At 34.9% G+C, this 21,479-nt stretch overlaps 1 long non-coding RNA gene across 1 annotated transcript in view; it reads right to left on the reverse strand.

Moving 5' to 3' along the window:
- Positions 1-21,479, reverse strand: part of LOC120317382 — a 192,393-nt gene that overhangs the window by 137,390 nt on the left and 33,524 nt on the right. The window contains exons 2-3 of the long non-coding RNA XR_005559218.1: positions 3,962-4,023; positions 971-1,055 (exon numbers count right to left, since the gene is read on the reverse strand). This is a non-coding gene — a long non-coding RNA (uncharacterized LOC120317382). The remainder of the gene's footprint in view (positions 1-970; positions 1,056-3,961; positions 4,024-21,479) is intronic.

Consider the following 21,479-nt stretch of genomic DNA (forward strand, 5'->3'; position numbering starts at 1 on the left):
AAGGTAAGCTCACCATGGTAACCTTGGTCTTCTGGCTTTCTATACAGTAAATCATTTCAGCTCTCCTTTTTATTGGCTGTGCAATTGAAATGTCATGCTTCACGAACAGAGAAGCTAGTAATTTCTTATGGATGATTAAACCACCTCTGTAATGTCTGAGCATGGATGAAACTGTATGTAACAGTCTTAGGCATGAAAATCACGGGAGGAAGAATGAACACTTACATTTTTCAGATGCTCTAATACACAATTACCTATGATCGCATACTACCTAAAGATACACACTTTCAGGACACAGCCAATAGGCACATCCTTTTTTAGAATCTTCACAGAGACCTCTCTGAAATATGTACCATCTGATTTTTTTTTTTTTACTTTCCTTTTCAAATTCTGTTGGATATGTAAGTGTAAAAATGCCAGAGAAGGCATATAGAGGATTATTAGTACATTAAAAGATTGCTTTTTACCCAATCTGTTCATTTTATCTTCAGTAATAAAATTGAAAAAATTAAAATCAAGAAATATAATTACTAACAAAGTCCATTGTACTTTCAAATAATTTTTATATTGATTTTCCAAAATATACTCAGCTTAGCTCCATGTTTGTTAAAATGTTTTATTCATTATTTATATCATAAAGTCAGCTTTCTTTTCAATGAATAGTTAACAGCTCCCTAACTTATAACAAAGTTATAATTACCAACTTTAACTGAAACTATCTGGAGATTTTCCCCAAGTGTGAGAATATGTGTGTGACATATTTGCATAATATATAATCAGACAGTTATGGCTCTATATAAACCTTTCAAAAGCCACATTCCAAAAATGACAAAGCCAGGAAAAAAATAAATTTATAACTAGTAATTAAATTAATTGCTTATAAAACAAGGCATCCCATTTGCAAAATTAATTGATCCTCATCTGCATTCATATAAGCTACTCTCTCACAGAAACACTAAAAAATACATACCCATATATTCCTCTCCCTTTTTCCAACAGGGAAGGAAAAAGATGGAGAACAATGGTGGATAAAAGTAGGGAACAGGAAAAAGCATCTGCACAGAGAAAGATATAGAGGAAAAGCTTGTTAAGTATTAAAATCCACCTGGTACTATATTCCTGCCAAATACCATCAATTTTCATGCTAATCCTTGGGTTTATCTGCAATTTACCAAAGGGAAATCTGCAGTCATTTGCATCTCTTGACCATTGTTTTGTTTTGTTTTGGTTTTGACAACTTATCAATGAATAAGTGATATCAGTGAATCTAACAAGACCCGTGTACACTAAATATCAGATAAGGAGGACTTTTTCTTCCTACCAGGGAAATACAAAAGTTTATTGTATGAAGTATTAAGATGTATGAGCCCAACTAGTGTCTGGAATGGTACAGATGTTTGGGTTTATTCAATAACTTCAGTACTCAGGAAACTATAGTTTGAACTTGCAATTCCATTCAGCACTGGTGAAAGTTCCATTCCTTCAGAGGAAATGTTATTCCAATGTGCAAGAAAGGAGGTAATCTAGTGTACTGAAATCTGTATATCGTACATATCAGGAGCTCATGAATCTTCAGGCCACTGGCTTTTCTTCCAGACTATGAAAATTATCTCCCATCTTTGCACATTTAAAATATATAGTGTTTACTATAGTTGCTATCCAGAGATACATTCTCTTCAGTCTAGTACTGTTTATAGCAACTTTCCTCATTTACAGCATATGGATTTCATTAAGAATGGCAGTTATAGGTGCCAGTACTAATTTGCTCTTTTCAAAGTAGATCAAAATATCCAAAAATCTCTATTTCTTAAATTACTTTAAATGTTCATGAAGTCACCCAATTGTCTTGTATCATATCACCATACTGGAGCTGTTTTCCTGCTTGAATTTAGTTGAAAATACATACTGAAGTTTAATTACTTACATTTAATGCCAATGTCTATGAAAAATATATTCTGAAGTCTTTAAAATGGTATATACCTATAGTTGCACTTAAGTTTAAATCAAATTGCCTGCTGTTTTATTTTAGAAAAAAATATTTCTTAGCAAACTAGTATCAGAAACTAAAGTTGCTTTTCCTTGGTTACTACATTGTACTATGTATTTTGAGATTGAAATATCTGAAGAGTTATGCAGTTATGACCTAAGGCTCATAAATTTAGAGTTTTCAACTCTGCTTCAGACTTGGAAAATGCATTTGTGATAGGATGGAATTTTTAAGAACTGAATTTGGCTGGGTTTGCATATCACATTAAGCAATAATGTGGCTTGATCACTCCATGGTTGATAAATCATCATTTGTGTTAAAAGGGCACAATTTCATTGCCTTGAGGAACACAGCATGTTTTAGTGTTGATAGGTAATTAGGAATTAGTCAATTGTGTGTCAAGCCATTTTAGTCTTTGAAAACTCCATAACTACCTTTTGATATGTGACCTAATTGACAACTTTATGCTTTTGAAATATACTTATTTCAACTTGTCCCTGTTAGCAACCAAATGACAGCATATTACCCATCTGTAGTAAAATGTCCATATCCTGGTTATGGATAATGACTGATCACTATAGAAAACCCTGTTAGACTACACAATATTTTTCTTTAACTAAACACATTATTTCTTATGTGACAAATGCAGTCTTTCCTTCTGTGATGATTAGAAAGGAAGAACACAGAACATTATATTCTATGTCTTCATGTCTTATCTTTATGGTAAAACAATACATGTAGAAATCACATGAAGAGAATAGACTACTGGGTCATAATAATCTGTTCACTGGTTATATTCAATGTCAAAACTTTCTAAATAGACTAATCTCTAGAAAAAAAATATCTTGGTTACTTTGCTTACACTTTTGAGTAGTTGACTAATAATCAAAATTAGGTTTTTCCATTGTGTAAGTTTTAAGAATATTTCCCTTACATTTACTTTGGTATGTTCCTCTTAAAACTTCATGTTCTTTTTGTTCTTTATGTTCCTCTTAAAACTTCATGTTCTTCATGTTCTTTTTGTTCTAGCCCTTTCATTTGTAGGGGCCTCAAAGTCCCCCCTAATCTGGCAGGTTCCCACAACCAAATTGTGCACCTTTCTCTTTGCAAGCCACAGTTCAGTAGCGTAAACAAATGCTTTAGGCATGACAACCAAATTGAAGTTGACTTTATTGCCTTTTTATGAACACATAAAAGAAACAGCTCAACCCTTCTCTTGAAAAGTATGAAACTTGTTGTTGAAACAATAACCAAATAAAAGACACTTCACTCTACTGCCTGAAAAAAAGCAAAAAAAACCTTCATGTTCTCACTTTTAGATAAAATAATATAGACTATCTAACCGTTTATGAATTTCCATTTGCCTTAATGTATATACTATAAGTGGAAGTGCTGGCTATTATTGCTCTTTTGCATAACCTATGTCTGTTCTTAAACTTTCTGAAAAGCATGAGATAAAAATAAGCTTTGAAAGGATATATTTCCAAAATGAGTAGAGAAAAAGTAGATAAAATGTTTTTCTAACTTTTTCTTATTGGAACCTGGAGATATTGATTGAAGAGGAATGGATAGATATTCACGATAGTGCAGAATGCGTTCTCACAAAGTAAAGCAACCCTCACTAACTGAGGTAGCTTTCATAGAAGATCAAGTGAATAAAGCTTTCAAGAGTAGTAATTATTGCTATATATCCTATATATGCCTCTTAACTTGCTGGAAAACACTAGCAAAGGGGTGTTTGGGGAGTTATATCCTGCTTGTCACTGTAGGGAACGAAAACTAATTTATGGAAGCTTTAGCTTGCTCTAACGTACTTATATTTATTTCTAAATTTCTATCAATGAAAAGCTTTTTCTTTAAAACAATGTGTACTGGCATGCACAATTTTTATGTCTGATTAAAAGAAAAAATTACAAATAATTTTTTATTCTCTAATCTCTTTTCACATCTGCTTCCAACATTTATCAGACTTACCAATGTGTCAAGTTCTTTTTAGATACAGGCTCATCTACATCTTCAGGGATTTCAGTTTTTTACTGGTAAAGAAATGAAGAAATATGAGCTTTCGCCAAATCAAAAACCTAAATGGGAGCCATATTCTGAAAAAAAAAGCCTCATTAAGTTAAGGAAAGTGTATTAGTTGAAATTTCATTTAATTGGAAACCTTCTGGTTGAAAACATGCTATCAGATGCAACAAGCAGCCACCAGTTGCAAATAAAAGATTTCAACATTCGATCTATAGAATATATTATGAATTCAGTATTGCTGCATTTCCAACATTTTGTGTTTTAAAATATTTTTTGCGATAGATTGTGTGCTATAGCAATGAAACAGCAATACTAGAGTTTTCAACATAGGATTAATGCTGGGGCCTATTGGAATTCCGTTCTGTCAGCATTTAATAAGAATTAAATTACTAGACCTGTGAAAAGTTACTGGAAAGAATAATCATTGAATGTTAATGTATCTTGGAGTAGAGGTAGACACTTTACTAGTAATACAAGTCAGAAGTTCATAATGTGTCATGCAGGTACACTGCTGTAATTGAACTCTTCTGGTGATCAATAACATAAGAGATAGCAAAATATAATAATAATAATAATAATAATAATAATAATAATAATAATAATAATAATAATAATAAACCCCCAGTGAGGCACTACCTTGACGTGGTTGTGGGGCTTGTGTACTCTGAGGAAGATGAGAGCTATGCCAGAGGTTCAACCATACTGGATAGGTCTCATCAGAGGAGTCAGACAAAGAGTGTCTCTCCCATAAAAAATATGGTGAGACGTAAATTTCAGAATGCCATACCGGCTCGATGTCGCCCAGGTTAACAAGGTCCGCGCTAGATATTGGAGTCCCTGGATATCTGGTGAAAAATGGGTTACAGGACTCAGGACTGTTGGCTGAGCAACCAGGGCCAGCAGCTGCAGAACTACTGGAAGAAAAGGTGTTTACCCGTCGCAGATACACAGTGATGGAAAACAAAGAAATAATGATCTGTTACTACAGATCAAGTCCAACAAGACGAGGATATCTAAAACGAATGCACCAGTTATGGAAAGAACAACATCCAGAATCAGAAATAACAGAACAGAGACTAGCAGATCAACGCCGATTTATAACACGAAATAAAGTATTCACAGAAACAGAATTGGACGAACTGCAAAGGTTTACCCAGGGCAAAGAAATCAAAGCCTTACAAGAAGTAATTCAGAATGTAGAGGCAAACCAGGGGGAGTTGGCAGTGAAGGAATCCAGCAGAGATATACAACTGTTCTCATTTGGAAACCAGGCACCTCTTCCTCAGGAAGAACAAAACCCTCTAACTAAAGAAATAAAAGAATTGAAACAAAGAATAACTGAGCATCTAGAACAGCACAAAAACAACAGAATAAGGCTGCCTGCATTGAAGCTTGTTCCAAAGAAACAGCTAGCACAAGCATTAAAAGATGCAAATACTGCAATATCAAGTATAAGCACCAATTCATTGCAAGAAACAAACCAACTAATGTACAGCACAGCTGCAGTTATAACAGAATACCTGGGATGCAAAATCAACAAAGAAGAAAAACAAACAAACAGTGCACCACAAAAATGGAAGGTTAGACTAGAAAATAAGATCAGCAAGTTAAGATCACATGCAAGCAAGCTAGAACAGATGAAAGAAAAGAAGCTGAAGAACAAGAAGACCAAAGAATACCTAATCAAGAAATACCACTTAGAAACAAGGAAGATCAAGGAAGCACTGGAAATAATAAAGCAACAAATAACAGCTATAGCCAGGAAAATCAGTAGATATGAAGCTCGAATTGCAAACTATAGGCAGAACCTCCAATTTCAATCCAATCAGAAACGTTTCTACCAATCCATCAATGGAGAAACTGCAAGGAATCAGTCAGTACCTGACAAGGAAGAAACAGTGCAGTTCTGGAAGCAGATATGGGATAACCCAAAGAAATACAACAAGGATGCGGCTTGGTTAAAAGAGGTGGATGCAAATAAAACAGAAGTTGAAATGAAAGAACTAGTAATAACAACAAAAATGGTAGAAAAAAGAGCAAAGAAAATCAAAAATTGGTCAGCACCAGGTGAAGATGAACTGCATGGGTTTTGGTTGAAACATCTAACTGTTATACACCCACTCATTGCCAAGCAGTTCACAATATACTACAAGGAGAAGAAATTGAAAAGTGGCTAACAACTGGGAAAACCTACCTAATAATGAAAAATCCAGCAAAAGGGGCAACACCAGGTAACTACAGGCCAATTACCTGCTTACCAACAACTTTCAAATTACTAACTGGTGTGGTAGCTGATGCAGTACAACAGCATCTAGTTGAAAACAATCTCTTTCCACCTGAGCAGAAAGGAAACCGCCCCAATAGCAGAGGAACAAAAGATCAACTCCTAATAGACAAAATGATCTTGGAAAACTGCAAGAAAAGGAAGACCAACCTGAATGTGGCATGGATTGACTACAAAAAGGCATTTGACTCTCTGCTACATGACTGGATAATCAAGTGCCTAGAAATAACAGGAGTCAGTAGAAACATCAGAAAATTTGTGCAAAGATCGATGGCACAATGGAAGACACAGTTGCAGATCAATGGTGAGAGACTGGGAGAGGTTAATATCAAGAGAGGAATATTTCAAGGAGATTCATTATCACCATTACTATTTGTTATTGCACTGTTTCCTCTGTCAACAATACTGAATAACTCAGGACATGGCTATCAAACATCAAAAACATCTGCCAGACTATCCCACCTCCTTTATATGGATGATCTGAAGCTGTATGGAAAAACATCATCTGAAATAGAATCGCTGCTCAACACTGTCCGTATATATAGCCAAGATATTGTAATGGAGTTTGGCTTGGACAAATGTGCCACACTTGCTATCAAACAAGGAAAAATAGTGAAAACTGAAGGAATCAAGATGCCCCGCGAAAATAACATTAAGAGTCTGGATGAGGAAGATTACTACAAATACTTGGGTATCCTTCAAGCTGACACCATCAAGCACACTGAAGTCAAGAAAAAGGTTACAGGTGAATACATCAAGAGAGTGAAGAAGATCTTAAAGTCCAAACTCAATGGAGGAAATACCATAAAGGCAATCAACACCTGGGCAATCCCAGTCATTAGGTACACAGCTGGAATAGTGGACTGGACTCAAGCAGAACAAAAAGCAATGGATAGGCAGACCAGAAAAATAATGACAATGAATCACGCCCTTCATCCATGCAGTGACATTGATAGACTTTATCTACCAAGGCAAATAGGTGGGCGTGGAATGCTACAAGTACATCAGATGGTTGAAGAAGAAAAAATGGCTTTGGAAGAATATCTGAAGAACAATGATGAAGATGCACTGAAATTAGTATATCAGGAAGGCTTACTGACTACTGGAGAGACCAAACTGGCCTACAAGAAAGACCAAATGAAGAACAGAATAGAGGCATGGGAAAACAAAGCACTACATGGCCAATACATGAAAAAAATAGCTGGGAAAGCAGATAATAACAAGACCTGGCAATGGCTAAGAGCAGGAAAATTGAAGAAAGAGACCGAGGGACTAATTCTGGCTGCACAAGACCAAGCCTTAAGGACAAATGCATATAAAGTCAAAATTGAGAAGACAGCAACAGACAGTAAGTGCCGCCTATGCAAAGAAGCTGAAGAAACAGTGGACCACCTGGTAAGCTGTTGCAAGAAGATTGCACAGACTGATACAAGCAGCGGCATGACAAAGTAGCAACAATGGTGCATTGGAAGATCTGCAAAAAATATCATTTGCCTGTAAGCAAAAACTGGTGGGATCATAAAATAGAGAAAGTCATAGAAAATGATAAAACTGCTCTGGGACTTCAGAATTCAAACAGACAAGCACCTGCAACATAACACCCCAGACTTAACAATTGTCGATAAGAAAGACAAAAAAGTCTGGATAGTGGACGTGGCAGTGCCTGGAGACAGCAGAATAGAAGAGAAAGAACTGGAGAAGATAACAAAATACAAAGACCTACAAATAGAAATAGAAAGACTGGCAAAAGCAAGCAAGGGTAGTACCAATAGTAATAGGCTCCTTGGGTGCAATCCCAAAACAACTGGAGCACCACTTGAACACATTGGCATTGACAAATTCGCTATTAGTCAATTGCAAAAGGCGGCCTTACTAGGAACTGCTTCCATCCTGCGACGATACCTGTAATACCATCAAACATCCACATCTGCCTATCCCAGGTCCTGGGTAAGGACTCGATCAGTAGACAAAATGCCAAATCCAGTCTGAAAATCTGGCTGACTGTGCGATGATTAATAATAATAATAATAATAATAATAATAATAATAATAATAATAATAATGCATATAAAGTCAAAATTGAGAAGACAGCAACAGACAGTAAGTGCCGCCTATACAAAGAAGCTGAAGAAACAGTGGACCACCTGGTAAGCTGTTGCAACAAGATTGCACAGACTGACTACAAGCAGCGGCATGACAAAGTAGCAACAATGGTGCATGGGAAGATCTGCAAAAAATATCATTTGCCTGTAAGCAAAAATTGGTGGGATCATAAAATAGAGACAGTCATAGAAAATGATAAAATTAAACTGCTCTGGGACTTCAGAATTCAAACAGACAAGCACCTGCAACATAACACCCCAGATTTAACAATTGTCAATAAGAAAGACAAAAAAAGTCTGGATAGTGGACATGGTAGTGCGTGGAGACAGCAGAATAGACGAGAAAGAACTGGAGAAGATAACAAAATACAAAGAGCTACAAATAGAAATAGAAAGACTGTGGCAAAAGCAAGCAAGGGTAGTACCAATAGTAATAGGCTCCTTGGGTGCAATCCCAAAACAACTGGAGCACCACTTGAACACCATTGGCATTGACAAATTCGTTATTAGTCAATTGCAAAAGGCGGCCTTACTAGGAACTGCTTCCATCCTGCGACGATACCTGTAATACCATCAAACATCCACATCTGCCTATCCCAGGTCCTGGGTAAGGACTCGATAGGTAGACAAAATGCCAAATCCAGTCTGAAAATCTGGCTGACTGTGCGATGATTAATAATAATAATAATAATAATAATAATAATAATAATAATAATAATAATAATAATGCATATAAAGTCAAAATTGAGAAGACAGCAACAGACAGTAAGTGCCGCCTATACAAAGAAGCTGAAGAAACAGTGGACCACCTGGTAAGCTGTTGCAACAAGATTGCACAGACTGACTACAAGCAGCGGCATGACAAAGTAGCAACAATGGTGCATTGGAAGATCTGCAAAAAATATCATTTGCCTGTAAGCAAAAACTGGTGGGATCATAAAATAGAGAAAGTCATAGAAAATGATAAAATTAAACTGCTCTGGGACTTCAGAATTCAAACAGACAAGCACCTGCAACATAACACCCCAGACTTAACAATTGTCGATAAGAAAGACAAAAAAGTCTGGATAGTGGACGTGGCAGTGCCTGGAGACAGCAGAATAGACGAGAAAGAACTGGAGAAGATAACAAAATACAAAGACCTACAAATAGAAATAGAAAGACTGTGGCAAAAGCAAGCAAGGGTAGTACCAATAGTCATAGGCTCCTTGGGTGCAATCCCAAAACAACTGGAGCACCACTTGAACACCATTGGCATTGACAAATTCGCTATTAGTCAATTGCAAAAGGCGGCCTTATTAGGAACTGCTTCCATCCTGCGACGATACCTGTAATACCATCAAACATCCACATCTGCCTATCCCAGGTCCTGGGTAAGGACTCGATAGGTAGACAAAATGCCAAATCCAGTCTGAACATCTGGCTGACTGTGCGATGATCGATAATAATAATAATAATAATAATAATAATAATAATAATAATAATAATAATAATAATAATAGGAAGATCTGGAAAAACATCATTTGCCTGTAAGCAAAAACTGGAGGGAACATAAAATAGAGAAAGTCATATAAAATGATAAAATTAAACTGTTCTGGGACTTCAGAATTCAAACAGACAAGACCTGCAACGGGGAAAAAAGGGGGAATAGTAATTTATGTGAGAAATGACTTATCGGCTAAATTAATAGATTCTGATATACAAGGAAGGTATGTTATTATTGATTTAGTATTACAAGGCAAGAAATTTCACATTGTTGGATTATATGCTCCTAATCAACAACAAAAACAATTTTATAAGCTGTTACATCAGAAATTAATTCAATTGGATTATAAATCTGTTATCTTGATGGGAGATTGGAATGGTGTTCTGGACTCAAGGAAGGATAAGAAGGGTTCTTTTAAAACTTTTAATCATGCTAAATTATCTAAAGTTTTTTTTAATATGAAAGATGATTTGGAACTTAGTGACATTTGGCGAGAATGGAATACAGATGACAAAGATTTTACTTTTTTCGGACAGACATCAATCGTTTTCTAGAACTGATTTTTTTTAATTACTTCTGATCTTTTTTCTAGGGTCAAGAATGTTAAAAAATTTTCCTAGAATACTGTCTGATCATAGTCCTGCAAGGTTGGAATTATTTGCAGAAGATGGGAATAGAAGACCCTGGAGACTGAATGAAAACTTATTTCTATATGGGGGGGCTATCGCAGAAATGCTTAAGAACATTTGAGGGAATTTTTTGTCTTAAATACGCATAAGGCACTTCAATGCCAATAGTCTGGGATGCTAGCAAAACTTATATGAGAGGGGTTTTGATTCACATGAATAGCGCACATAGGCGTAAACAGATGCAAAAACGTAAAGAATTAGAAGAAGAGATTAAATTAAAAGAAAAGGCTCTTATTTTGAACCCATTGGACGATAGGTTAAAGGCTTCTATAAATATGCTTAGGGCACAATTTAATATGTTATAATGGCAGATCAGATAGCAAATAATTTGCGCTATATGAAATATAATACATTTTGTAATGCAAATAAGCCTGGTAGGTGGTTGGCTTATCAATTATGAAAGAAACAGAAGGCAAGGATAGAGAAAGTAAATTATAAAGGCAAAGAGGTTTATCAACAGAACTTGATTAAAAAGAGTTTTTTAGATTTTTATGCAAAGTTATATGCTAGTGAAAACATACAAGTTTTAGATATAGATAAATATTTACAATCAATACATTTTCCTAGACTTTCAAATGAACAACAAAATGAGATGAATTGTTTAATTACTTCGGAGATTATTTTTGCAATTAAGCAGTTAAAGGTGGGGAAGGCACCGGGTACAGATGGATTAACGGCAATTTATTATAAAATGTTATTTGAAGAAATGATAGAGCCATTAAAGGAACTTTTTAATAATATTTTGTTGGGAGCCCTGGTACCTCCCTCTTGGAGAATGGCTTTTATATCATTGATTCCAAAGGAGGATCAAGATCTTACTCAGCCTAAGAATTACAGAACTATATCTCTTTTAAATACAGATTATAAGATTTTTGCAAAAATACTGGCAAATAGATTAATGCATGTTATGAAGCAATTAATTCATAGTGATCAGTCTGGATTTATAACTGGAAGATATATGAAATATAATGTGAGACAAATTCTTAATTTAATTGAGTATCTGGAAAAGAATAATCAAATCTCGGCTGCTTTTATATTTTTGGATGCTGAGAAAGCTTTTGATCAATTAGATTGGCAATTTTTACTGACAGTTATAGATAAAATGAATTTTGGGGATAAATTCTTATATGCTCTTAAAGCCATATATAAACAACAATCGGCACAAATTACAATTAATGGGGGGTTAACAGAAGCTTTGAAAATTGAAAAGGTACAAGACAAGGATGTCCATTATCTCCATTGTTATTTGTTTTAACAATGGAGATTTTATTAATTCAGATTCGTGAGTCAACTATAATAAAGGGAATAAAAATGAATAAGAATGATTATAGGTTGAGAGCTTTCGCTGATGATTTGGTTGTGACACTATCTCAACCGATTCAATCGGTCAGTCATCTGGTTGAAATTATAACTCATTATGGGAAAGTTTCTGGTTTTAAGGTAAATAATAATAAGACTAAAATATTATCGAAAAATATGATTATGAAGGAAAAGGAAATGTTAGCTAAACTTACTGGTTTTGAAATAGTGAAAAAGGTTAAATATACTTGGGAGTATATATAACAGCTTCTAATGGAAAATTGTATAAAAATAATTATGAGATATTATGGGCTAAAATACAAAAGGATTTAAATGATTGGAAAAAAGTACAATTATCTTTGTTGGGGAGAATTTCAGCTGTAAAAATGAATGTTCTACCAAAGTTTCTTTTCTTGTTTCAAATAATACCAATTTTGAAAAAAGATGCTAATTTGGATCAATGGCAGAAGGGTATCAATAAACTTATATGGGCTGGGAAAAAACCAAGGGTCAAGTTTAAGATCTTACAAGACGCTCGAGAAAGAGGTGGACTTAAAGTGCCTAATTTGAAATTATATTATGATGCGGTTGCTCTAACGATGATTAGTGATTGGGTTAACTTAACAAATAAAAATATACTTTCTCTTGAGGGGTGGGATTTATTATATGGATGGCATGCATATCTAATTTATAATAAAAAAGTAGATCAGGCCTTTAAGTCGCATATTTTAAGAATTGCTTTACTCCGTGTCTAGAAGAAGTATTATTATCGGTTAAATTATAAAATACCAATTTGGGGGAATCCTGGACATGCGATAGAGGGGATATCTAGGAGTGTGAATTTTGATAGGATTTATTATAAAGAATTACTTAGACCGTTAGGCAGCGATTGGCAATTAAAATCTTTAGTTGAGTTAAGGCAAGAAAATATTGTACAGTCTTGGTTCCAGTATAATCAATTAGTGGCTAGGTGTAGTATAGATCAAAAGGTTGTAGTACCTTAATGGATGAGATTTTGGTAATACAGATTAAAGATCAAAATCGAGCGCATATAAAGAGAATTTATAATGCTTTAATAGAATTGGATTCGGAAACTGATTTAGTTATATACTTCAGTGGTTCTGAGATCACATATGCCACTTCCTTCAGAAACTTGGGGTTTGGTCCTTCTGGTCCTGGTGATTTGAACTCATCTAGGGTGAACAGATGCTCACTTACCATTTTCTTGCCTTTCTTAACTTGTGTTTCTAATCTGTTTTTTAAAGTACTGTTTTTGATAGGTTGAACTGCTTTTTCCCTTTGTATAAATATGGATGCAAAAATGAGTTGAGTAGTTCTGCTTTCTCCCTGTAGCATGTCACCTTCATGCACTTTCTCCCACTATTGTCTTCTCAATTGTTTTTCTTTGCTTCAAAAGTTGTATCCTTGCAATTCTTATAAAAACAGAAGAAATGTAAGGATGTAGCAATCTGCTGCAATCTTTTTTCATTTGAAGTCATACATAAATGTTCAAATTCATCATTTTATCCTTAAGCCCAATGAAATAATACTAAAAAAAAATACACATGAACATTCAATTGTTATGTTCCATCAAAAGGACTATATTGGGGAATAGTTATTTATTTATTGTTTGTCCACTGCTCAATAGGACCTGATCTTAGAATACACTGTGGTGAAATCTATGTTGAAATAGTCCATATGGCTTCATAAATGGCTTAAAAAACCCAAGTTAAAAAAAATCTGTCTAAAATGAACATTCCCAAAGTAGTCAATAAATGCTAATTATTAGTTGTATGTACAAACTTCCAACATGATTAAATCATCCCATTATTATAGTCAAAAATCCTAAGTAAAAAGCATTCATATCCTATTAAACATGTTAGACACTCACTGATGTCTTGATGTTTCTATATAATGATTTATTAAAACATGTACTGATCTTTCCCATCTTTATACTTTCCATATGTTAAAAATACACATAAACACATTGTATTCTTGATCATCCGGGTACTAAATTATATGAATTATTTTGAGTTATATACATACAATAATTAGGGGGACAACATTGAGTGTTAAATGTGGCCTAAAAAATCACCATCATTTCAACTATGATAAAATACTATCTCTAAGCTTCACCTACCTTAAAAATAGGTTATGTAGATTAAAATTCTGAGGTTGAAAAGCACTATCTAAGCATGATTCCAGCCTCTTTTGACTTGACAGCTGATTTCACCAGTCAGTCATGCTATCTTACATGTAGAGATTATATGGTCTCAACCTAATAAATTTGTCTTGAATGTAGAAGCTGCCTTACTCTATTTTGTTCTGTAGTGTGGTTAAAATTATATCCTATGTCTGACTTGATCTTGCAGAGACCGCACTATTAAACATACAAAAAAGTGACCCAAGTAGGAGCTGAGAGGTACTAGAAATTACAGCTGTAGATGCTCCCAGGCTACTTCCCTGATTGACCTATGTATAAAGGATGCCATTTGACCCTCTGTCTCAAACTGAAAAACAACAGAGATCAGTACTTTTTTGTTCTTAGCTCTTCTAACAGAGTCATGCTGCTTTGGAACAGAATTGGAACAGAATTTGGAAGTCTGGCCTTCCTGGTTCACAGTACTCAGCAGCCTAGAAGAGGTCTTCACCCAACTGAACGTCTCCTAACAAACCAAATCAGTATCCCACAATAGCATCTCTTCTGTATTGTTTCCAACTGGGTAATTATCACAAAAGATAGAAGAACTAGTTGACTTCCTCATACTAATTTAAAAGAACAGTTTGCAAAAGAAAGCTACATTAGTTAGTGATTTGTTTAATAGCAATTATAGGAAACTGTTTAATATTCTCCTCAAATGGATGGACATTTTGTTAATTTATACTTAATCTACATTTAATAGTTATTACATATAATTATTTGAATATGAAAAACAACTTTGCTTAAGTGAATTGGTTCTCTTATAAAAATGCATAGGTACACAAATCCCTTTAAGATATTGTTATGGAAGTAAAAATGAATAGTCAAAAGTCAAAGATTAGAGTCAAAATATTATTTATATTACATACTTCTGTATAAAGCTACATACAATGGAATTGTCTAATAGTTCAGACCATCAAATATATTTTTGAGGTGTATTTGGCAGAAGAATTTGTTGGTACCAGTTTTACATGAAAATATCACTCCCATATGTTTCAAAAGAGCAGAATCTTGAGTGTTAATTTTGTAATATTTTTGAGTAAGAAGCTTGAAAGGCCATTTTGAATCTTATCAAAATGGCATGCATCATCCTACAGTCATTACACATTATTTTACAATAGAAACATGATGAAAGGAAAAGAAAAATATCTGATTTCTTTGTCAGTTATGTTTATCCATTCATGTTCAACTCCAGGTTTTTCTTGGTCTTTTTTTTTTTCAAAGTGAGATTGAAAAAAGATTACATGTTATTTGGAATGATTTGATAACTGCATACACTTTGTTCACTAAACTGACAGTAAATGAACTTGATGAAGAAAAACTAGCTTTATTAATTCATTAGCTTTAATGTGGATGGAAGGCAGCATCTAATTTTTACCATCAATTTGCATAGTAAAAATCTATTGATCAGAAGAATTTTGAATCACATTGCCCGCTTGTCAACTTTAAAGGACACCAAACCCCCTCGGAGGCAGAATTATAATTTCTACATTTTATAAACAGATAGACTAAACATACCACACTACCAGTATATTCTGTATATTCAACATTCCCTTACCCTTGAAAAGTGTAAAGCTCTTATTTACTGAACTGAATTATAATTCTTTATTTGCCATTATTTTCTCAAGTTAGTTTCTTAACCAAACCCTGCTTATTTGACTGTTGCCTCAGTAGCAGCTTTCATCTTGTCCTTCAAGGCACCCCCTATGCCCTCTACAACACCGGTCCCCAACCTGTCCGGCTCTGCGGACCAGTGACAGCAGTGTGGGGAAGAGGTGATGGCTTTGCCTGAGCAGCAGCAGGCAAGTGTCTGTGCATAGAGCTCCATTTGTGCAAGAGGCAGGTGTGGACTCCCACAGCTCGCACAAATGAAACTTGGTGCACACATGCACTCACCTGCAGCTTGCAACCTGGGAGTTGGGGACCTCTGCTCTAAAATATGCCAGCAGGAAAATCAAAGGCACGAATGTCATACCAGGGGCTCAGCTAAAGCAAGCAGGCACTTTGAATAATAGTAATAAAGACATATGATGTGGGAAAAGCAATGGGAAGTAGTCAAAACCCCATTTAGACAATATTAAAGTACTTAACAACATAGTTCCTAATGAAGGACTCCAGAGGTTGGATGACACTCAATGGGCTACTAAGGAAGAGCCAAGGATCTTTTAGAATCCTAATGGTGTTTAAAATGTGACTATATTAAAGCCTGTGATACATTTAATTGATGATGTTGCCATGCAGTAAATTTTATCTAAGGCATAAATGAAATATGTTTGGATTGGACACTTTCAATCATACAATCATACTGTCTACTACTCAAAACACAAAGAAAAACGAAAAAAAGGAAGATTATTGCTTCCTTAGTCAGGAAGGATAAAGCAAAGATAGTATTTGGCTAAAATGTAATCAATGGCTGAATAATATCAAGCAGATTTCTATCTTCAGTGCTTGGAGAAAAAGGAAACAAAAAGATACTACCATTCTTTCTAAAATTTGGCCAGATTGTCATTTTAACCTGTGAAGGCTTCTCGATCATTGGTTATGGATTTTTCATTTTATACACCTGAATATATTTATTGCATAATAGGAAATTCACAACTCACATAATTATCAGTCTCCCTTCCCTAACTGTAAAGACAAAACAACTGCAGTATGTTTTAGGTTACTTGGGATTTTAAATTAGTGTTATTCACTAACTGTATATTTACCTTGGTCACTATTTTTTTTTTAATTCAGAAATTAAAGTTAAGAGTTCCTTTTGAAAAAAAGAAACATTGCTAAAAAATGGAGCACATAATCAAACATTGTATAAAACAAGATTGATTTTACCACATACCTTTAACTAGCAAATCTCTTTACTAGCTACATAGCATTCTGAAATTAAGTGCACCAAGCAGCAGAAATCATGTGAAGTAGGAATACTTTTTTAGAATAATTACATTAAAGCTAATCGTGATTTGTTATTACTTTTCCTTAAGGCCAATGTATTTAGCATCTTCCATGCATAAGAAATTATATTAGCTCCAGGCTTGTTCATATTGTTTTCAAAATAACTCAAGTATTTTTTCCTTATAGCATTGTTTTTTTTTTAAACAGAGAAAGGTCCTGAATGAAACTGGTTGAAACTGCAATTCAGTATATATTTACCTATTATATCATTTATTGAAGATTTTTTATATAAACATGCATTGTTTATCTTTGACCGGCTTCTTCACTTTGTATGCCAAAATGTTCCCTTTCACAGTAACTTATAATTAACGGGGAAAAAAGTGATTCATATTATCCTTGGATGCAAGCTGTGACTTCAGATGCTCAACACAAATGCAAAACATACTTTGATTTCTTCCAACCACAAAAGAAGAAAACTTATGTTTGGCACCATGTTTTCATGTCTGAAGTCCTAAAACTATCCACAAATATCCACAATTTCAGAGGACTCATAAATTAACTGAGTATTGCAGTCATATCGTATGCACTCTGACCATAATCCTGCACTCTTTTACTACATAATTAAGTTGCATAATGGATAGAACATCTAAATGCTGGTTTCAAAATAGCTACTTGGAATGTCAAAGCGACCACATTTGTTTTTAGCTATAATTGCATACAAACAAAATAAATGAACAAACACTTTTTTGCTGATCCCAGTATAAAAAGAACGGCATGTCATGTGCTGTAAATCAAGGGTAACCACAGTGTTTGGAATTGGGTGGAGGACACATTAGAAATACATCATCAGTTGGGACAGCCAAAGTTAACTTGAGTGAAATCATATGCTTCTGGTAGCAGTACACACAAAAGGATGTGATGGTTGAATAAAAGGTAGCCATGTGTCTGGCTATACAGAAAACACCTCTCTACTGGAATTTCTGTAGTGTACATGGGGGTACCTGTGGTTCTCCAGGTCTTGCCAATACTTATCATTGACTTTCCAGTGGGGCTGATGACAGTTGTAGTCAACAACATCTAGATTTTCAGCTCCACTGCTGTAATGGATTAGAACGATTGTTTATTCCAAATTGGTTCAAAGCTAAAGCAGAAAAATAAATCCAGGGGACTTGAAGTTATCTTCAGTAACCAGCATAACAAATCATTTGGTGACCTCCATGGTGTGATGTGTTTAAATTATAGTATTTATTGCTAATTTTCTAATGCATCTATCAATCAGTTTATGTAAATTTTATGCCAAAACATCCCTTTTCTGATAATATGCAGGCAGCCACTATAGTTATATGTTTTGCTGGTTTCAGTTTTACACTTACAACAAGGGAAAAGATTAAGGTTCAGCTTAACAACTTTTTAAAAAATGTGCAGAACCCAACAAAGGTGCAAGGACAGACACATTGGAAAATGTATTTGACTATGCATCTATAGGTTATATGTTAGCCATTCAGAAAAGCTAAAATGTAGTATAACTTTTGTCTATCATTCCTGTTTCACATACATTTCATCACACTAAGCTCCACATCTAGCACTGAAAATGTGTAAGATATAGTATCATTTATTTAAAACTGTCAGAAATTAAGCTGCTAAACTGTGAATTAGAGTCTTCTTCAGGAGCAATCTAAAGGCACATAGACAAGGCATTACACTGATTTCTAGGAAGAGTTTCAAAATGTGAACACTGCCACTGAAAGCACTACTCTTCCTAGTAACCACCAAAGGAATGAGCCCACACTCAGATGACTAAAAGCACTGAAACAGAACGAAAGTATTTTTGCAGACAATCATTTTATGAGAATTGCTATGATGACAGTGTTGAATCTTAAAGTCTTCAATATAAGATACACAATGCGACTATACATGGATATGTTATGCATTCTTTTTCTTTCAAGGATATATCTTACAAGGATCTATCTGAATCTATGTTACAAGATGTCATGGATCAATCTGTCTATTTGTGTGTGAGTGTATGAATGTACACATACAATACACACACACACACACACACACACACACACAGCATAAGGTATCCTTGCTTAATAATGGTAATTGGGACCAGAATTTCCACCGCTAAATAAAGTGCAATATCACATTACCACATGGCTAAGTGATGGTAATCCCAGAGTTGCCTTTGGTGAGAAATGCAGGTATACAACTTTGATTAACAAATAAATCTCGGCAGCCCCCATTAAGCAAGGATCATGGATCATTAAGCAAGGACCTTTTCGCAACTTCCTGTCAGTTTCCAACAAGAAGGGTCAATAGGAAAGCAAGGAATAAGTTTCAAGGTCCAGATGGTTCACAAGCAGGCCTGTGGGTGGGTAAGCAGCTGCTGCAATGCAGCAACTATAGCAAGGCCGGAGGTAGCTACCAGGTGAGGGAGGGTGCATCGGCATCTACAGCAGGTAGGACATTACTATGAATGCCCAAACATGTACTTCAGAGTATGAGATCTTCAGAGTCTCACAGTCTGTAACTGGGCTTCTCAGGAAAAACACTGTGTAAGTGAGCAACTTAAAGGAGCAACTTGTGACTTTCTCTGATGGTTTCTCCATTGACTTTGCCTATGGGAAGACAATAGGAAAGGTCACAAATGGCAACTGCATGACCACTCTACATGACCATGTAATACTGCAAACGTCATATGTGCGAGCCAGTTATTAAGTGTAGAGATCATGATATGACCACGTGAGGGCTGGCCAACCAGAACTCTGAGGCCTGATCAAGCTACCACTCATTCAGTACCATTGTAATTTTAGATATTCACTGAATATGTGATCATTAACTGAGAATTTGTTCTTCTTCTGTTCAATCATATCCAGTTCTCAAGAACTGCCTGGACAAGTCCCTGCAATTTTCTTATTTTTTTTTTCAGATGTCATTAGTCGTTGCTTTCTTCCTATGGATAAGAGAAAATGGTTGGCCCAAATCACTAAGCTGAGAAAGGCAGTGACTTAGAAAGGCAGCAGAAAGTAACTTCAATGTACAAATGCTAGAGCACTGCTATATGAAGGCTATGAATTCTTACTCTACAGTAAAAAAAAAAAAAAAGTTAAAGCTTCATTACTTTCTCTAATAAAGATTCTACATTAGCTGAGTCATGCCTGGAAGTCTTTTATCACATCCAACCAGGAGCTAAACTATGGGTTAAGTATCTGGAAATGTGCGATTTACTGCAGAGCACTGGTGTGAAGCCTGACATATTTAGGCTAAGTCCAACCTCCTGCCTAATTCAGGAATTGAATTTAAAGCATCTGACAGATGGCTCCCTAACCTGCGCTTGGACACATCCAATGAAGAAGGGGGTACTATCTTTCTAGATAATTGGTTCCACTGCTGAACTGTTCTTACTATTAGAACTTTTTTCTAGCATTTTAATTGGCACCTGCCATTCTGTAGCTTAAAGTTATTATTTTGTGCCCTATACTCTTGAACAAGAGATATCAGACTCTGATCTTTAACAACATGATTTCCATCAAGTATTTGAAAAGTGATAGGGCACACTCTCATCATTCTCCTCTTCTCAAGGCTAAACATTCCTATTTCCTTCCATCCTTATATGTAAGACTTGATTGTAATTCCTTGATCATCTTAGTTGCCATTCTCTGAAACTGGTTCAACTCCAATTAGTTCTTCTTATAATAAAGTACCAATATACAACATTAAGATCTTATAAAGAAAAATAAGGATATCTAACCATGTAGCATGACTGTATTACTATTATCCTTCTCATCTTTCCTAATACCTACTCCTATTGGTATCTTATGACTATCATTTTGTTGGTTGTATCTTATGTTTTAGGATTGTATCTTATGATTTATGATTTGTGATTTATCCCTTTGTTGTTTGTATGTATACTGAGAGCTTATGTACCCGAGAGAAATTCCTTGTGTGTTCAATCACATTTGGCCAATAAAGAATACTCTATTTTATTCTATAACTCTTAATTTAAAAATTCTTATTCATCTTGAGTTCCTTTTCTCCTTTTCTCTCTATGTATTTATTAATCAGATTCAGCTTCTCCTTCTATGGAATCATCTCAGTTTATTTACATCTATTGCTGTTTAGAAATAAAAGATACCTGTTTGATTACACTTCACTTTTCCTTAAAATCAAGAACTCCAGTATCTCCCAAATATTTCTGCTATTTCTAGTTCTTAAATTATGACTTTTCTATTGCTTAATACAAATAAATAAATAATACATTTTTTAAAACTGACTCTTTTCTGCCTTCTTTCATTCTGTGTAGGATAAAGTTATCAGGAATTAACTGGAAGATCTGTCTCCCAACAGATGTCAGGTTATCTCAAGTCTCCCATTACTATGACTTCTTGCTTGTTTGAAAGATTGCTAGTTTGGATTTGATGGTATCATCTACATCAGGGGTCTTCAAACTTGGCCCTTTTATGACTTGTGGACTTCAACTCCCAGAATTCCTTAGCCAGCCTGCCTGGATGAGGAA

The sequence above is a fragment of the Crotalus tigris genome, unplaced genomic scaffold (assembly GCF_016545835.1).
Source record: "Crotalus tigris isolate CLP2741 ecotype Arizona unplaced genomic scaffold, ASM1654583v1 scf7180000019636.1259824, whole genome shotgun sequence".
In the NCBI taxonomy this organism is placed as follows: Eukaryota; Metazoa; Chordata; class Lepidosauria; order Squamata; family Viperidae; genus Crotalus; species Crotalus tigris.